The following is a 17,038-nucleotide window of genomic DNA, read 5'->3' as shown; positions in this document are numbered from 1 at the left end:
AGTGAAAGTTGGAGTAGCGAAAGCTTCCTGCAGTTTTGCCTTTATTTTCTGATTTGAATTTTTTATTTGTGAATTTAAACAATGATGTTGAATGATTCTGTTATGAATTATAATTTTCAACCCATGAACTAATTTTCTTTGAGTTGCAATTATTCTAGGTGAATCTTTATTAACTTTTAATGCCCTCGGTTTGATTTTGCGTTGAATACTGTTTCATTCGATTTGTGATTATTTTTAATGCATGCATGCAAGCTCTAGACATAGATGACTGTGTAGCATGTTGTTAGATCTGATTGAATTATGAAAAGATTAATTATATTGGATCATAATCGATTGATACAAGCAAGTATTCGAAAGAATATTATAGCACTCTAGACGTAGAAGTTGCATCTATACAAGGAAAGGGAGAAAATTCTGGATGTCATTCTTGAGTCTGTAGACATACAAAAACTCAGAATGATATCCCAAAGTCTATATTTCAAAAGAATTAAATTGTAGTAGTGATTCCATGAGTAGAAGAATGGTCAAGATTTTGCCATGGAATTATTATGTTATTGAAATAAACCCAAGTAACTCCAACCTTTATCATTCAACAATAGAAACTCTTTCCCACTTACTCTTTGAGAATTGCCATAACATATTTTTAGTCATAATTGATTTTCTTAATCCTTCATTACATCTCTTTATCAATTATTCACTTGTTCCTTTTGCTCAGTTTATTAGTTAGTTTCATAGTAAAAGCATAACTAATTATTTTAGTCAATTTCGATCCCTGTGAAGATGATACTCACTCATCACTTTATTACTTGATTCGACGTGTATACATGCACATTCATATCACACATTCACACGTGACATGAATGTATTAGGTGTTGACCTAAAAGCCACAAATCAACCGTAAAGGGAAAAAACATTTTCGTGTTCGATTCTCATCAAAGTAGTGTAAGAAATCTAACTAGTTTGGATTCGTAAAATACTAGGAATTGTGACAATTGGTTCAATTTAATTTATAATGGCTTTTATTTAGGTTCAATTTAAAGCTTATTAAAGAAATTGGAAGATTCACTAGTGTGTTGCGAAAGAGCATAAAATAAGTTGTGGGTCCTAAACTCATAAGCTTGTTTGAAATTGATAATTATCATGTTATATTTGATGAATTAGCTTGTTGGTTGGATTGAATTAATAGCCAAATAATTAGTTTTTTAAGCGGCTGAACTAAGTACGTTTCGACCCTTAAAAGATTGATGTGTTAGCAAAGTTGCTAGTTTGACAGTGCAACTATGTGATTGGAATTGTGATGCATGATTCTATTATATGGTATGGGATTGGTTGTTTGAATAACATGATTTCTTGAAATATTGAGTTTATGCATGATATTATTGCATGAGATATTTTCTATGATGTGTAACACCCTTTACCTATATTCGACACCGGAACAGGGTATGAGGTATTACCAGACTTAAACTCAAACAAACTTCAAAATCGAGACATGAATTTCCACTCAAATTTAAAACTTTTCGAAAACATTCATATTGTCCCTTAAACGAGCCTATGAGGCCCAAAACATGCTTTAGAAGTGGCTCGGGACTAAACTGAGATCTTTAGAAAACTCCCCAACACTTAGAAAAGTTTTCATTAAAACAGGGGTCACACGCTCGTGTGGCTTTGGGACATGCCCGTATGATCACACACGCCCGTCTCCCGAACCCATGTAACCTCTATTTATGACGTCATCAACAAATTGAAGTCACACACCCGTGTGCTTAGGCCCTGTGGACAATTTAATTTTCATAATTTTTCCTAAAATAGGTGCAGACTTCACACGCCCTGGGCACATGCCCATGTCCCTGGGCCGTGTCCTTCACACGGCTGAGACACACAGCCGTGTCTCTACTCGTGTGGCCAATTCCAAGCTAAAATTCAAAATACAAGGGACACATGGCCAGATCACACATCCATGGGACAAGCCGTGTGTCACACACGGCCTAGACACACGCTCATGTGTCTATCCGTGTGGACAAAAGTAAGGCTATTTACCAAGCCATTTTACCACCCTTACTTACACTAACCTACTCAACAACAAGAATCACCAATCCAAGTATACTCATACAACTAATTTAGCCACAAACAAGATATCAATGTATCATTTAGATGCAACCATCTATCACATACAAACATCACCTACTTATCAACTCAATCCATGCAAATTCACACATCCATGAAAACAACATTATATGCATATATATACTTAAGCCAATATTAGCCAATTTGAATGGCCATTTACAAAATGAATTATGAAATAACATAAGCCAACACTTTTGGCCAAATCAACTATGACACATAACAAAAAGACCAAGTCCCTATACATGCCATAACTCAAAATAATGAAATCATAAGTACCCACAATAATAATTTGATAGTGTGAATGGATCTCCGACCGTCTTCGATCCCCGAGCTAGCTTGGTGAAACTATAAGACAAGGGAAAAGAAAAGGGAGTAAGCTTTAAAGCTTAGTAAGTTCCTATGCAAATAATAGGCATCATAAACACACTTTAACATAAATTTAACATAAAGTAAATTAACATAAATGTTTTTGTGAATTCATAATCAAGCTTAGCATGGATGTATTTAAAATCTTAACATTATAACTTACTCGATCAAACCAATCCGAGGTTTTATCACATATCGAACTCATTAAGCACGAGTTTTATGTACATACCTGTACCAACTTGCAACTCACCATAATCGTTCACAACATACCATAGTTTTTCCCAACTTTAACATTGTCGTTAAGTTTCCTGTTGAACCACTTGGAATACTAAAGGATACTCGGGATATCTCACACACATAGTACCATACGAATGCCATATCCCATATATGATCTTACATGGGATCTCATATCGATGCCAATAGCCCAGCTATGGTCTTACACAAAATCTCATATCGATGCCATATCTCAGATATGGTCTTACACTTAATCTCAACTAACCCTAATGTCATGACATTTGTATCCTAACTACTCTTAAGGTTCAACCAGGATATTTCTCACTCGTCATCCTTGTTGATTTCATCCCAAGAGTCAATCATAAATTCATACAATATTAAAGTATATAAAACATAAATAAACAATGCATTATCTACATACGAACTTACCTTGGTACCAAAAATAGTAGATAAGGATTTAATCGTCAAACACCTTATTCTTTCCTTGATCAAGGTCCATACTTCGTTTTTCTTGATCTATAATAACAAATTAGCTTTCTTAATATTCACATTACTCAAATTATTCCAAACATCACATTATGGAAAAATTACCTTTTTGCCTCTAAAATTTTACACTTTTACAAATTAGTCCCTAGGCTCGTAAAATGAAATACATTCAATTTCATTGTTACCCAAGCCTAGCCGAGCCATAAACATGCTCATATCAATCCATATTTTTCATCAAATCAGATTTTTACTACTGATTTTACAACCTTTTTACAAATAAGTCCTTTTTAGGTATTTTCATGAAAAATCATTTAGTAAAAGTTGTTTATTACACATCAAACTTTCATTTTCTACCACTAAACATCAAAACACATGCATGTCACACATGGGTAAATTTTTAAACATGAATCCTACTTCAAAATAATGGTAGAAATAGGTAAATCGGGTTACGAGGACTTAAAAAATGTAAAGAACATTAAAAACGGGGCTAGAATGCACTTACTATCAAGCTTGAAAGTTGACAAAACCCTAGCTATGGTGAGCTTGAGATTTTTGGCCAAGGTAGGAGAAAATGGACACAATTTGACGATTATATCACATTATTTGTTATTCGACACTTTTACTGCATTATTGTTATTCCGTGGTTTTACCACATCGAGCTATGCTTGAATTCGTTTGAGTTTGGTAGATGAGTTATGGGGAACCCATGGTGTGTAGGGGATGGTATGGGTTGGAACCTTTTTGCATTGCATCAAGTGCACGACATATTCAAATGTTATTAATTTATGCTATGTATTGTATTTTGTTATATTGAACGGTATCAAAATTAATGATTGTTGGTATAACACCCCTAACCCGTATCTATCGCTGGAGTAGGGTTTCGAGGTATTACCGATCAATTCGCAACATATAGCATACATTTATAAAACATCATAAAGTATTCATTCTCATAAATCATTCAACATAGTCACATTGTCCCTTATAAGGGCCTATGAGGCCTTAAACATGCTTTAAAAGTGGTTCGGGACTAGACCGATAACATATGAAAATTTTGGAAACTTAGAAAAATTTCAACCATATAGGGGTCACACGCTCGTGTGAATAGGCCGTGTGCCTCACATAGCTCTAGACACGCCCATGTGGAAACAGGGCATACATACTAACTTGGGTCACACGGCCAACCACACGCCCGTGTGTCTAGCCTGTGTGCCATTCGAAGTGGTCACACATGCCCGTGTGCTAGGTCGTGCCAAAATTGTAGGGTATACTGACTTATGCAACATGGCCAAGTCACACGCCCGTATGTGAGACTATGTGGAGCATACTGACTTCAATTCAATTTCATTACCAGGGAACACAGGGCCGTGTAACATGACTATGTGTCACACATGACTCTATGGACAAAAATAGGCCATTTGCAAGGCCAATTTGCCACCCTTATTCATGCTCACCTAAACAACCAAAATGGTACCATTTCATCATACAATTAGACAGCCAAAATCATCAACCAAATGCACAATTCATGCCATTATAATTTCATCTAGTCCAAATCTCAAATCACTACCATTTACTTAACCAAATACACCAAAACAATATCAATCTATATACTTCATTTACCATAATTCACACTTACATAACTTCCTTATAAATAACCACAAAACATCTAAAATCATACCTCATCAAGGCATTTCTCAAGCATTTTATACTCTACAAATCAATTAACCAGTTGAGCAACTATAAAACCATAACCACATTCATACTAAACATACCAAAATAAGCCATCACTCATGGCTATTTATACAAGCCAAAACATATACAATTTACAAGCCAAATCTCATGGCTATAATCATAACCAAAATACCACATCTGGCCTATACATGCCATATGCCAAAAATGTATAATCCAAAAGTACCAACTTAGATGTTTGATAGTGTGATGATGTTCCCGACGACTCCTGAATCCGAGCTAGCCTTGATTCACTATAAAACATAGAAAAATAACACAAAGTAAGCTTCATAGCTTAGTAAGCTCGTATGATATAAACTTAATTAATCACAAATACAACATTCATCAATATAAACATATTACCATGTACTTTATGATTACTAACAAACCTTTAAATTGCTTATTCATAAGCTTATATACAAACTTTGTAACTTCTTCGAGTTTAAGCTCATAATATACATGTACATACCTGTACCAATCCATAACAAGTTCATACATACACAGAATGTCGTTGAATACTCAATGTATAGCATGCTAACTGCCATACTCAATATCTCACACACTAAGTGTTGTACATAGCCGAAACTATCTCAAATCGCACACTAAGTGCCATATATAGTCGAAGCTATGTCGTATTGCACACTAAGCGCCACAAATAACTGATTTGTCGTCGAACATATTTGTAGTACTATATATAAAATTTATGCAATATCAAAGCACTAAAACATAATTATTACAATGCTTAATACATACGAACTTACATCGGATGCTGAAACAACGAATCGAGTCAATTAGTCGATAACTTTATCTTTTCCCCGATCCAAGTCCGTATTCCAGTTTTCTTGATCTAATTATATTTACAATTAACTTATTAAATCATTTATTCATTCAATTTAGTCCAAAATACACTTTAAAACACATATACAGTTTTGCCCCACAAATTTCACATTTTTCACAATTTGGTCCTTATTTCATAAAATCACAAATTAATGAAATTCACAATTGACCCATGCTTGGCTGAATTATATATATGTTACTAGCAGCCCATATTTTCAATTTATTCACACTTTTAACCACCACATTTTACATTTTCTCAATTTAATCCCTTTTTGACATTTTTGTCAAAAATCACTTTACAAAACCTTCCAAATCTATCATCAACCATCAAATTACTCAAACATTCAACAATGGCAACATGTTAAGTCTTTAATAGTTTTGAAATCTGAGGTAGGGATAACTAGAATATGAAGCAACAATCTCAAAAACATAGAAATCATCATAAACTGAGCAAAAACCACACCTTAATTGAACAAAATAGCTTGGCCGAATACTCAAGCTTCCATGGTTGTTCTTAATATGAATATTCGGTGGTGGTATCTTAATAATAAATATGATATCTTTATTTCTTTTGTTTTATTAGCCTTTATTACTAAATTACAACATTAGCCTAAATTACAACATTAGCCTTAATTAAAAACCACCAAATTTCATGATATGATGACCATTAATGTCCACTCAATTTAATTATGGTCTAATTACAACATAAGGACCTTTACTTTAATGATCCATAGCTATTTAATACCTTTAACTAATAGAACTCAAGTTATATGCTTTACACAATTTAGTCATTTTTACCAAATTAACCATTCAAGCAGTAAAATTTCTTTACGAAACTTTCACACATACATACTATCATGCTGTAAACACTTAAAATAATATTAAAATAATTTTTTCGACATCAAATTTGTGGCTTTGAAACCACTGTTCTGATTTAGATAAAACCAGACTGTTATAACTCTCCCTCTTAAGGATTTTCACCCCCGAAAATCTTACCAGTGAATAGGTTCGGGTAATGTTTTCTCATAGCATCCTCTGGTTCCCATGTAGCTTCTTCAACCCCATGTCAATGCCATAATACTTTCACTAATGCGATTCTCTTATTTCTCAACTCTTTGATCTTACGAGCTAAAATTTGAATCGATTATTCACTGTATGATAAATCTGACTGTATCTCAACTTCAGTTGGAGAAATAACATGCGAAGGGTCTGATCAATATCTTCATAGCATCGATACGTGAAACACATTATGTATCTTTTCTAACTCAGATGGTAAGGACAGCTGATATGCCACTGGCCCAACTCACTCAGTAATCTCATACGGTCCAATAAATCGTGGAATCAATTTACCTTTCTGACCAAACCGCAATATCTTTTTCCACTGCAACACTTTCAAAAACACTTTATCCCCGATCTAAAACTCAATATCTTTCCTTTTCAAGTCTGCGTACGATTTTTGTCGATCTGAAGCTGCTTTCAAACTGTCGCAAATTACTTTCACTTTTTCTTCAGTCTCTCTTATCAGATCAACCTCGTGAATCTTATTTTCGCTGAGCTCATTCCAATACAACAGTATTCAACATTTATGACCATATAGAACTTCGTACGACACCATTTTTATACTCAATTGGAAGCTATTATTGTAAGCAAATTCAATCAGCAGTAGATATTTCTCCTAGCTACCTTGAAACTCAAGAATGCAACAATGCAACATATGCTCAAGTATCTGAATAAACATTTGGTTGAAGAAGAAAATAAAAGATGAAGGCTTGTTTCTACTTTAACTAATTTATCATTTATTTACTAATTTACCTATATAACCTTTTAAATTATCACAAATTTTAACAATACCAAGCCTTCATATTCCACTATCAATAATTATTGGCTAATTACTATATAAGGACCTTCACTTTAAATTTCCATATCTATTAGATACTTTTATCTATTAGAACACAACTTTTGCACTTTACGCAATTGAGTCCTTTTTCAAAAATTGAGCACACACACGGTAAAATTTCTTAACGAAATTTTTATGCAATCATACTATCATTTTGTAAACCTCAAAATAATAATAAAATAATTATTTTAACTTTGGATTTATGGTTCCAAAACCACAGCTCCGATTTTATTGAAAACGGGTTGTTACAAAAATGCAGTGCTAAAATGCAACCATGTACCAAGAGCTTCTTGTAACTTTCTCCAAAATCATGATGTGAATCTTGGATATCTATTCTAAATAATGGAGACTGACACTCAGTGTAATCTGACAATCTCAAAACATATAACTCAGCCAATCTGTCAAGGGAGAAATCTGTACATACCAGAATAAAATGTGCAGACTTTGTCAAGCGATCAACAATAACCTAGATAACATATTTTTTCTCAGAGATAAAGGTAAACCCAATACGAAGTCCATAATAACTCTACCCCATTTCCACTCCGGTATCATCACTGGCTGTAACAGTCCTGAAGGTACTTGATGTTTAGCTTTAACTTGCTGACATATCAAACATCTCGATACAAAATTAGAAATCTCGCATTTCATTCCCAGCCACCAGTACATCTGTCTCAAATTAATGTACATTTTATTACTTCCCTGATAAATAGACAAGCTACCACTATGAGCTTTGTGTAAAATTTTCTGTATACGTTTTAGATTCTTCGGTACACAAATTCTATCTCTGAACAATTAGTAATCATCGTGACCTATCTGAAACTCTAAATCAGAAGTTGATTCACACTAAGCATGTTTAACTAGCAATTTACTATCACATTTCAAAGCTTCACATATCTGCTGTAAAAACATCGGTCAAATTAAAAACTTTTTCGAACTTTGTCTAAACTCCTTAATATAGGCCTATGATGCTCCAAACATTCATTGGAAACCATTCGGGACCAACTCGGGCCCTCTAACTAACTTTAGATAAATAACTCTTGAAATAGGGCACATGCCTGTGTGGAAGGGCAACACGCCCGTGTGGTCATTATAACATGGTCGTACTGATGGCCTGTGTGACACACACGACCTAAGCACCCTGGGACATGCCCGTGTGAATTAAATTCTAAATTTGAACCTACAGAGGTTTTCACACGGCCTGACGCACTCTCGTGTCTATGACCCATGTCCCTCACACGGCCATGACACGCCCTTGTCCTAGCCCGCGTCTAAAAACCTTGACATTTTGTTTCTGATGTCAGCATCCAATAAGGGGCACACGGCCAAGGCACACGTCCGTGGCCAGAGGTCGTGTCCTCCACACAGCTGAGACACACGGTCATGTCTCTGCCTGTGTGTTTACTACCATGCATACTGACTTGTAAAATTAACATGCAGGGGACACACGGTCGAACAACACTCCCGTGTGGCTGACGTGTGTCACACATGGCCTAGACACAAGCCTGTGTGCCTACCCGTGTGGATAATATAAGGCTATCTACCAAGCCTTTTGCCACCCTGAAATGCCATCTAATGCCAACTAACATATTAAAGTCTAACTTAATATAATTTCTCAATCAAACAACCATAGCTAAGGCCTATATAAATTTCTTGTACTGAACCATGCCAACAATTTCGCATTCATGAAAGACTATCTTGAATTCATATATAAACTTTCAGTATTATCCATTTTTCATAGCCTTATACAAAATGAATCAAATGCTAAAGCAAGCCAGCAAATTTGGCCAATTAACAATGACAAAACTCAAAACTCAGTGTTCTATACATGCCGTATTAAAAATAATCAAATCAACTATACCAAGTGCTTCGGTTGATAGTGTGATTGATGCCTCTGACGTCCGATGATCCCCGAGCTAATTATGCGGAACTATAAGAAAATGGAAAGGAGAGGGAGTATGCATAAAGCTTAGTAAGTTGCATGCAAATAAATATAAGAACAACTTTACCATTCATCATCATGCTCATAATACAAAAGTAGGCATAAGCACAACTTACTCATCACTATCCAATACAATTCACATAGCATATATTGAGCTCACATCTCATACATTTCAAATAGGTACTTGTACCACTCACAACATGGTTATACTTTTCTCGTTTAACTTAAACTGTAACTCTCACCATCGAACCATTTGGATCGGATATTCATTAAGCCTCAAACATAGGGTATAATGCTGATGCCATGTCCTAGACATGGTTTTACACTGGCTCATCCATCAAGTTGATGTAATGTCCCAGACATGGTCTTACACTGAATATTGAAATGGAGCCCAATGCCATGTCCCAAACATGGTCTTACACTAGCTCTCACTTATCTGTGCTGATGTCATGTCCTAGAAATGGTCTTACACTGACACATCTCGTAGTCGATGCATGTCCCAAACATGTCTTACACTTGCTTACATCTCGAGGCCGATGCATGTCCCAGCATGTCTTACACTAGCTCTCACCTCAATACCGATGCCATGTCCCAGACATGGTCTTACACTAGCTCTCATAATGTGGCCGATGCATGTCCCAGACATGTATATCTGATTTACTATTTACATACAACTTACCTCAGATTACAAAATGTTGACAACTAGTTCGACTTAGTCCACTTGTTTTGTTTTTTTCCCGGTCTAGGCCCAGATTTTGTAAATCTTAATCTATAATGATAAAAATTCACAAATTTAATCATTCTATTGATTTAGGAACTCAAAAATTCATAATTGGGCAAAACGACCATTTTGCCCTTAGACTTTCACAAAATGACCATTTTACCCCTAGACCTAAAAATCAATTTTTATCACATTTTCTCATTAATCAAGCCTAGCTGAATACATTTTATACTAGGAGCAGCCTACAGTTCTCATTATTTCACACATTTATCAACTATTTTACAACTTATGCAAAATGGTCCTTAGTTAGGGTTTCTATGAAAACTACTTCACAAAAGTTGTTTATTTCACAACCATGATTCATTTTCTTCCATAAAATTTCAGAAAAAAACATGAACACTCTCATGGTAAAACCCTGGACTTTCAATCATTTTGCAAAATAGTCCCCTTATTTGAAAGCTCATGCTACAAGAGTTCTAAAAGTACAAAAATATTCAAGAAAAGCCCTCAAAATCACTTACTTGCAAAGGCTTTAAGTTGCTGAAATTTTTCAAGCTTCCATGGCCATTTTCTTGGAAAAAAATTAGTGGAGAAGAAGGAGCAAAATAGGAAAGATGATAGCCTTTTTCTTAGGTTTTATTTAAATCAAATTAGGCCATATAACTTTAACTTTCTCATCCCTTTTTGTCCCTATGGCCAACCACCTCTATTTTAAGGGTCTATTTTCCCTTTAAAGACCCCAAATTTTGATTTTCTAGCTAATTGACACACTTAGCAATAAAAAATAGGACTTTTGCACTTTATGCGATTTAGTCCTTTTTCACAATTAAGCATGAAATCGCTAAAATTAATTCACCAAAATTTTCATACTCTCATATAATCATGTCACAACACATAAAATAATATTAAAATAATTTCTTCGACCTCGAATTAGTGGTCCTGAAACCACTGTTCCAACTGGGCCCAAAATCGGGCTGTTACAATTCTCCCCCTTAAGGATTTTTGTCCCCGAAAATCTTACTGGTGAATAGGTTCGAGTATTGATCTCTCATGGTCTCCTCGGGTTCCCATGTGCCTTCTTCGACCCCATGTCTATGCCATAATACTTTAACAAGTGCAATACTCTTATTCCTCAATTGTTGTACTTCCCGAACCAAAATCTTAACCGGCTCTTCGCCATAAGTCATGTTCGAGCTAATTTCAACCTCTGTCGGTGAGATCACATGCGAGGGGTCTGAACGGTAGTGACGTAACATGGACACATGGAAACATTGTGTATCTTTTCTAACCCTGATGGTAACGCTAATCGGTATGCTACCTGTCCAATTCTCTCAGTCACCTCATAAGGTCCAATAAATCGTGGACTTAATTTGCCTTTCCTTCCGAATCGGAGAACCTTCTTCCAGGGGGATACTTTCAAAAACACTTTATCCCTGACTTGAAACTCGACCTTTTTCTGTTTCAAATTTGCATAGGATTTTTGTCTATCCGAAGTGGCCTTCAAGCAGTCTCGAATCACCTTAACTTTCTCTTCGGTCTCTCTGACTAAATCGACCCCGTAAATCTAATTCTCTTTAAGTTCTATCCAATATAAGGGTGTTCGACACTTACGCCCATACAAAGCCTCATAGGGTGCCATTTTCTAACTCGACTGATAACTATTGTTGTACGTGAATTCAACCAGCGGTAAATACCTTTCCCAACTACCTTGAAACTCGAGAACACAACACCGCAACAAGTCTTCCAATATCTGAATCACTCTCTTTGACTGGCCGTCGGTTTTTGAGTGAAAAGCCGTGCTATAATTCAGTTTCATCCCTAATGCCTCTTGCAACTTCTTCCAAAACCTCGAGGTAAACCTTGGGTCCCTATCCGAAATAATCTACAAGGGCACTCCATGAAGTCTCATGATCTCAGAAACATATAGATTAACCAATTTCTCAAGGGAATAGTTAGTACGCACTGGTATAAAATGCACCGACTTTGTAAGCCTATTGACAACAACCCAAAGACATCCTTTTCCTTTGGCGTTAAAGGTAACCCCGATACAAAATCCATGGTTACCCGGTCCCATTTCCACTCAGGAACCATTACGGGTTGAAGCAAACCCGAAGGTACTTTGTATTCGACCTTCACTTGTTGACAAACTAGAAACTTAGAAATAAACTCAGAAATGTCTCTTTTCATTCCCGACCACCAGTACATTTTCTTCAAGTCATTGTACATTTTCACACTACCCGAGTGGATAGACAAACAACCACTATGTGCCTCTCGTAAAATCTTCTAAATAAGCTCATTATCCTTGGGTACACAAACTCTGTCTTGGTACATCAAGCATTCGTCGGTACTAATCCAAAAATCTAATTCAACGCCCAACTCACAGTGAGTTCTCTTGGTTTGCAATTCACAGTCGTTATTCTGAGCTTCACAAAATTCTTGGAGAAACGTCGGTCTAGCTTTTAATTTGGTTAGAACCAATTGGCCATTCATTGCTCTCAAAGAAAATAAGGATTTTCTACTTAATGCATTGGCGACGACATTTTCCTTTCCCGGATGGTAATCGATAATCAACTCATAATCCTTTATCAACTCTAACCACCATAGTTGAAGTAAATTCAGCTCTCTTTCAGTCATCAAATACTTTAGACTCTTATAGTTAGTGAACACTCAGAATCTCTCTCCATACAAATGGTGTCTCTAAATTTTTAATGCGAACACGATGGCTGTTAGCTCCAAATCGTGGGTCGGGTAATTCTTATCGTGTGGCTTTAGCTGTCTCGAGGCATAATCTATTACCTTGTCTTCTTGCATAAGCACACATCCTAACCCATTCAGGGATGCATTGTTATACACCACGAATTCTTTGCCTAATTTTGGTTGCACTAAAACTGGAGCTTCAGTCAACAAAGCCTTTACTTTCTCAAACCTCTGTTGGCACTTCTCTGACCATTCGAACTTGACATCGTTTTGTAACAACATTATCATCGGAGTGGCTATCATAGAGAATCCATTCACAAATCTTCTGTAGTATATAGCCAAACCCAGAAAGCTTCGAACCTCTATCACATTCCTCAGTGATTTCCACTCAACAACAGCTGAGATCTTACTCGAGTCAAATTTGATCCCATCACCCAACACAATTTGTCCTAGGAATCCAACCTTTTTAAGCCAAAATTCACCCTTACTGAACTTGACATATAACTACTTATCTCTCAAGGTTTGTAAAATCGTTCTTAGATGCTCTGCGTGCTCACTCTCATCACAGGAGTAAATCAATATGTCGTCGATAAAGACCACCATGAACTTATCCAAATACAACTGAAAAATTATGTTCATTAAATCCATAAACACCACATGGGCATTTGTTAAATCGAAGGGCATAGCAAGGAACTCATAGTGGTCATACCTCGTCCGAAAAGTAATTTTCGGTACATCTTGCTCCTTAACCCTTAACTAGTAGTAGCCTGACCTTAAGTCTATCTTAGAAAACACGGCGACTCCCTTCAACTGATCGAACAAATCATCGATCCATCCTTTTTCTTCACAAATAGCACTGAGGCACCCCACGGAGAAAAACTCAGTCTCGCAAATACCTTGTCAGTTAACTCTTGTAGTTGAAATTTCAAATCCTTCAACTCCGTAGGAGCCATCCTATACGGAGAAATCGAGATGGGTGTCGTACCGGGGACTAACTCAATTCCAAACTCAACTTCCCTAATTGGAGGCAATCTGGGTAATTCCTCCAAAAACACGTCTATAAACTCACATACCACTGGTACCGATTCAATCTTCGACTCAGCCATTTGAGTATTCAGCATAAAAGCGAGGTAAGCTTCATATCCTTTTCTCAAATAGTTCACTACCGACATGGATGATATCACCACAGGCAAGTTATCCGTTCTACCCAATTCAACCTGAAGAACATCCCCACTTTCACACTTCAACTCAAATAACCTTTCTCCCATAGTTCACTACAACACTATGAGAAGTCAACAAGTCCATCCCAAGGATTACATCAAATTCTTTAAACGGTAATAACATCAAGTTAGCCAGAAAACAATATCCTATAATTGTTAAAGGGCAATTTCTACACACTTGGTCAACTAGCACATGTTTGCCTAAAGGGTTGGACACCTTTACCATAAATTTAGTGGACTCTATTAGCATGTCCATACGAGGTATCAATTCCATACAAATATAAGAGGTGGGTAGACCCTAGGTCAATTGATAAACGGAAAATTATACATGTTTTTACCCCAAACACTTAGCATATTTATGGATGTTTACTATTAGATTTGTGGATTTTGGTGCTCTTAATCCAATTATTTCATGTTTTGTACTCAGGAGAGCACCAAGGGTCAAAAGAAGCCAAAAACAAGCTAAAAAGGGACAAAACGGACCAAATCGAGAAGATCACACGGCCTAAGCCTTGCCACACGGGCAGCTCACAAGCCCGTGCCTTTCGAGGGTGTCGACCAAGGTTTACACGACTCACACAGCCTGGCAACCACATCACACGGCCATGGCACACGGGCATGTCCCTTTTTGAATGAGTTTTATTTTACACGGAAAAAGGATACTTAGGGGGCAAGAAAGCCAATCAAAAGCCTATATAAACACCCTAAGTATGACCTAGAAAGGGGCCTCTCTCTCCAGAACTTTTCTGGAACACAGAACCACACGCCGGGAATTACCTAAAGGAAGCCAGATGATCCATCTCAAAAGCTGGAGCTACTCCAAGACTGAAGATCTCTCTCAGAATTCCTTCAGGGGTTTTAGAGTTTTCTTTATGTTTTTTTATTTTGATACTTTTGAGATGTACTCTTATTTTATTATGAACTAAACCCATTAGATACTTAAGGGGGGATAAAACCTATGATGGATCTTGTTATTATTATCTGAACTGTATGATAAATACTTGATTTGTTCTTAATTATGTGTTCTTAATGCTTGAGTTAATATTTCAGGTATTAATTCATGATTTGATGTGCTTATGCAGAGGAGGAATAGACCTTGCCTAAGAGTAGATTTGGCATAATTAAGCGGAGTTGATCGGGTGCCTAGAAATAGGGTTACGAGATTTTGCCGGATTAGGGTGAAACCTAATATGGGAGTCCATAGATCGAGCTAATGCAACCCTAGAGTGTTAATTAGAGAAAAGTCTCAGTTATTAAATCTAGGGGTTAGACGTTATTAGTCTTGAATAGGGATAATAACATAGGTTAGGGAGTCTCAAGGATCAACTCAAGTGAATAAATCGTCCGGTTCAGAGTCAGATAACAAGTGAAATCTAGGTGGATTCATCCTTAGGTGTCGTCTTTATCAATTGCTTTTCTTCAAGTCTTTTTCCAAACTTTCTCTTTGCTTTGATTAAATTATTTAATTAGTTTAGATAATTAGTTTAATAAACAAACCCTTTTATTCTTAGGCTAGATAATAAAAAGATAGTTATTACTAGTACTTTTGGTTCCCTTAGGTACGACATCTCGGTCTTGCCATTACTATACTTTTTTTCGATAGGTGCACTTGCCTTTTTGTCGTGATAATAGGTAGTCTAGGTTTGATCTTTATTATAAAAATTTATTACTTGTTACGAATCATTACGATCAAGTTTTTGTTGCCGTTACCGGGGAACTGAAATATTAGGAACACTAAATTTTTATTACTTTATCCATTTATTTTTCTTGCAATTTACTTTAATTTAATTTAATTTTACTGTTTATTAATTTACTTTTTCTTTCTCTTGGCAGGTTTTTATAGTTTATGACTAGAAGAAACCTGTCAGGACCCTTACTTTTTGACGAAGAAATCGATCGAACAGTTTGTAGAAATCAAAGAGAAATAAGGCGTAGTTTACGATACACAGAAAATGAACAAGAAGACAATACTCAGCCTCCAACCGACGAGATGGCTGAAAACCAAGATAGTCATCTGCCTCCTGCAATTGCTGCTAATCAAAATCCTGCTCCACGTACTATGTATGACTATGCTAAACCCTCTTTAACAGGAACTGAATCAAGTATAGTCCTCTTTAACAGGAACTGAATCAAGTATTGTTAGACCTGCTATTGCTGCGAATAATTTTGAATTAAAACCTAACACTATTCAGATGATACAGCAGTTTGTTCAGTTTGATGGTTTGCAGGATAAAGATCCCAACACTCACTTAGCAAATTTCCTGGAATTTTGCGATACATTCAAATCAATGGCATTTTTGATGATGCCATCTGTCTTCGGTTATTTCCCTTCTCACTGAGAAACAAAGCTAAACAGTGGTTAAAATTGTTACCACGAGGCTCTATCACTACTTGGGAGCAAATGACCGAGAAATTTTTACTAAAGTATTTTCCGCCGCCTAAAACGGCTAAATTAAGCAATGGTATCTCTTCTTTTGTGTAGATGCACTTAGAAACACTTTATGATACATGGGAGAGATACAAGAATCTATTGAGAAGGTGCCCTCACCATGGGTTACCTCTATGGCTGCAAGTTCAAACGTTCCACAATGGTTTGAATCCCTTGACAAGACAAATGACTGACATAGCTGCTGGCAGAACCATCAACAATAAAACACTGGAAGATGCCTACGAATTCACAGAGGAGATGTCACTGAACAACTATCAGTGACAAGTCATGAGGATAATCCAACAAAAATAGCTGGCGTTGTAACAGCCCAAAATTGACCCTAGTCGGGAAGTGGTTCCGGGAC

General features: G+C 36.3%; 1 non-coding gene across 1 annotated transcript; it reads right to left on the bottom strand.

Moving 5' to 3' along the window:
- Positions 1-16,695: 16,695 nt before the first annotated feature.
- On the bottom strand, positions 16,696-16,802 carry LOC121231040 (small nucleolar RNA R71). The gene has a single exon (XR_005929109.1). It is a non-coding gene; the product is annotated as a small nucleolar RNA R71 (small nucleolar RNA).
- Between the last annotated feature and the right edge of the window lie 236 nt (positions 16,803-17,038).

Source organism: Gossypium hirsutum, chromosome A06 (genome assembly GCF_007990345.1).
Source record: "Gossypium hirsutum isolate 1008001.06 chromosome A06, Gossypium_hirsutum_v2.1, whole genome shotgun sequence".
Lineage (NCBI taxonomy): Eukaryota > Viridiplantae > Streptophyta > Magnoliopsida > Malvales > Malvaceae > Gossypium > Gossypium hirsutum.
This window is presented reverse-complemented; position numbering and strand designations above follow the sequence as displayed.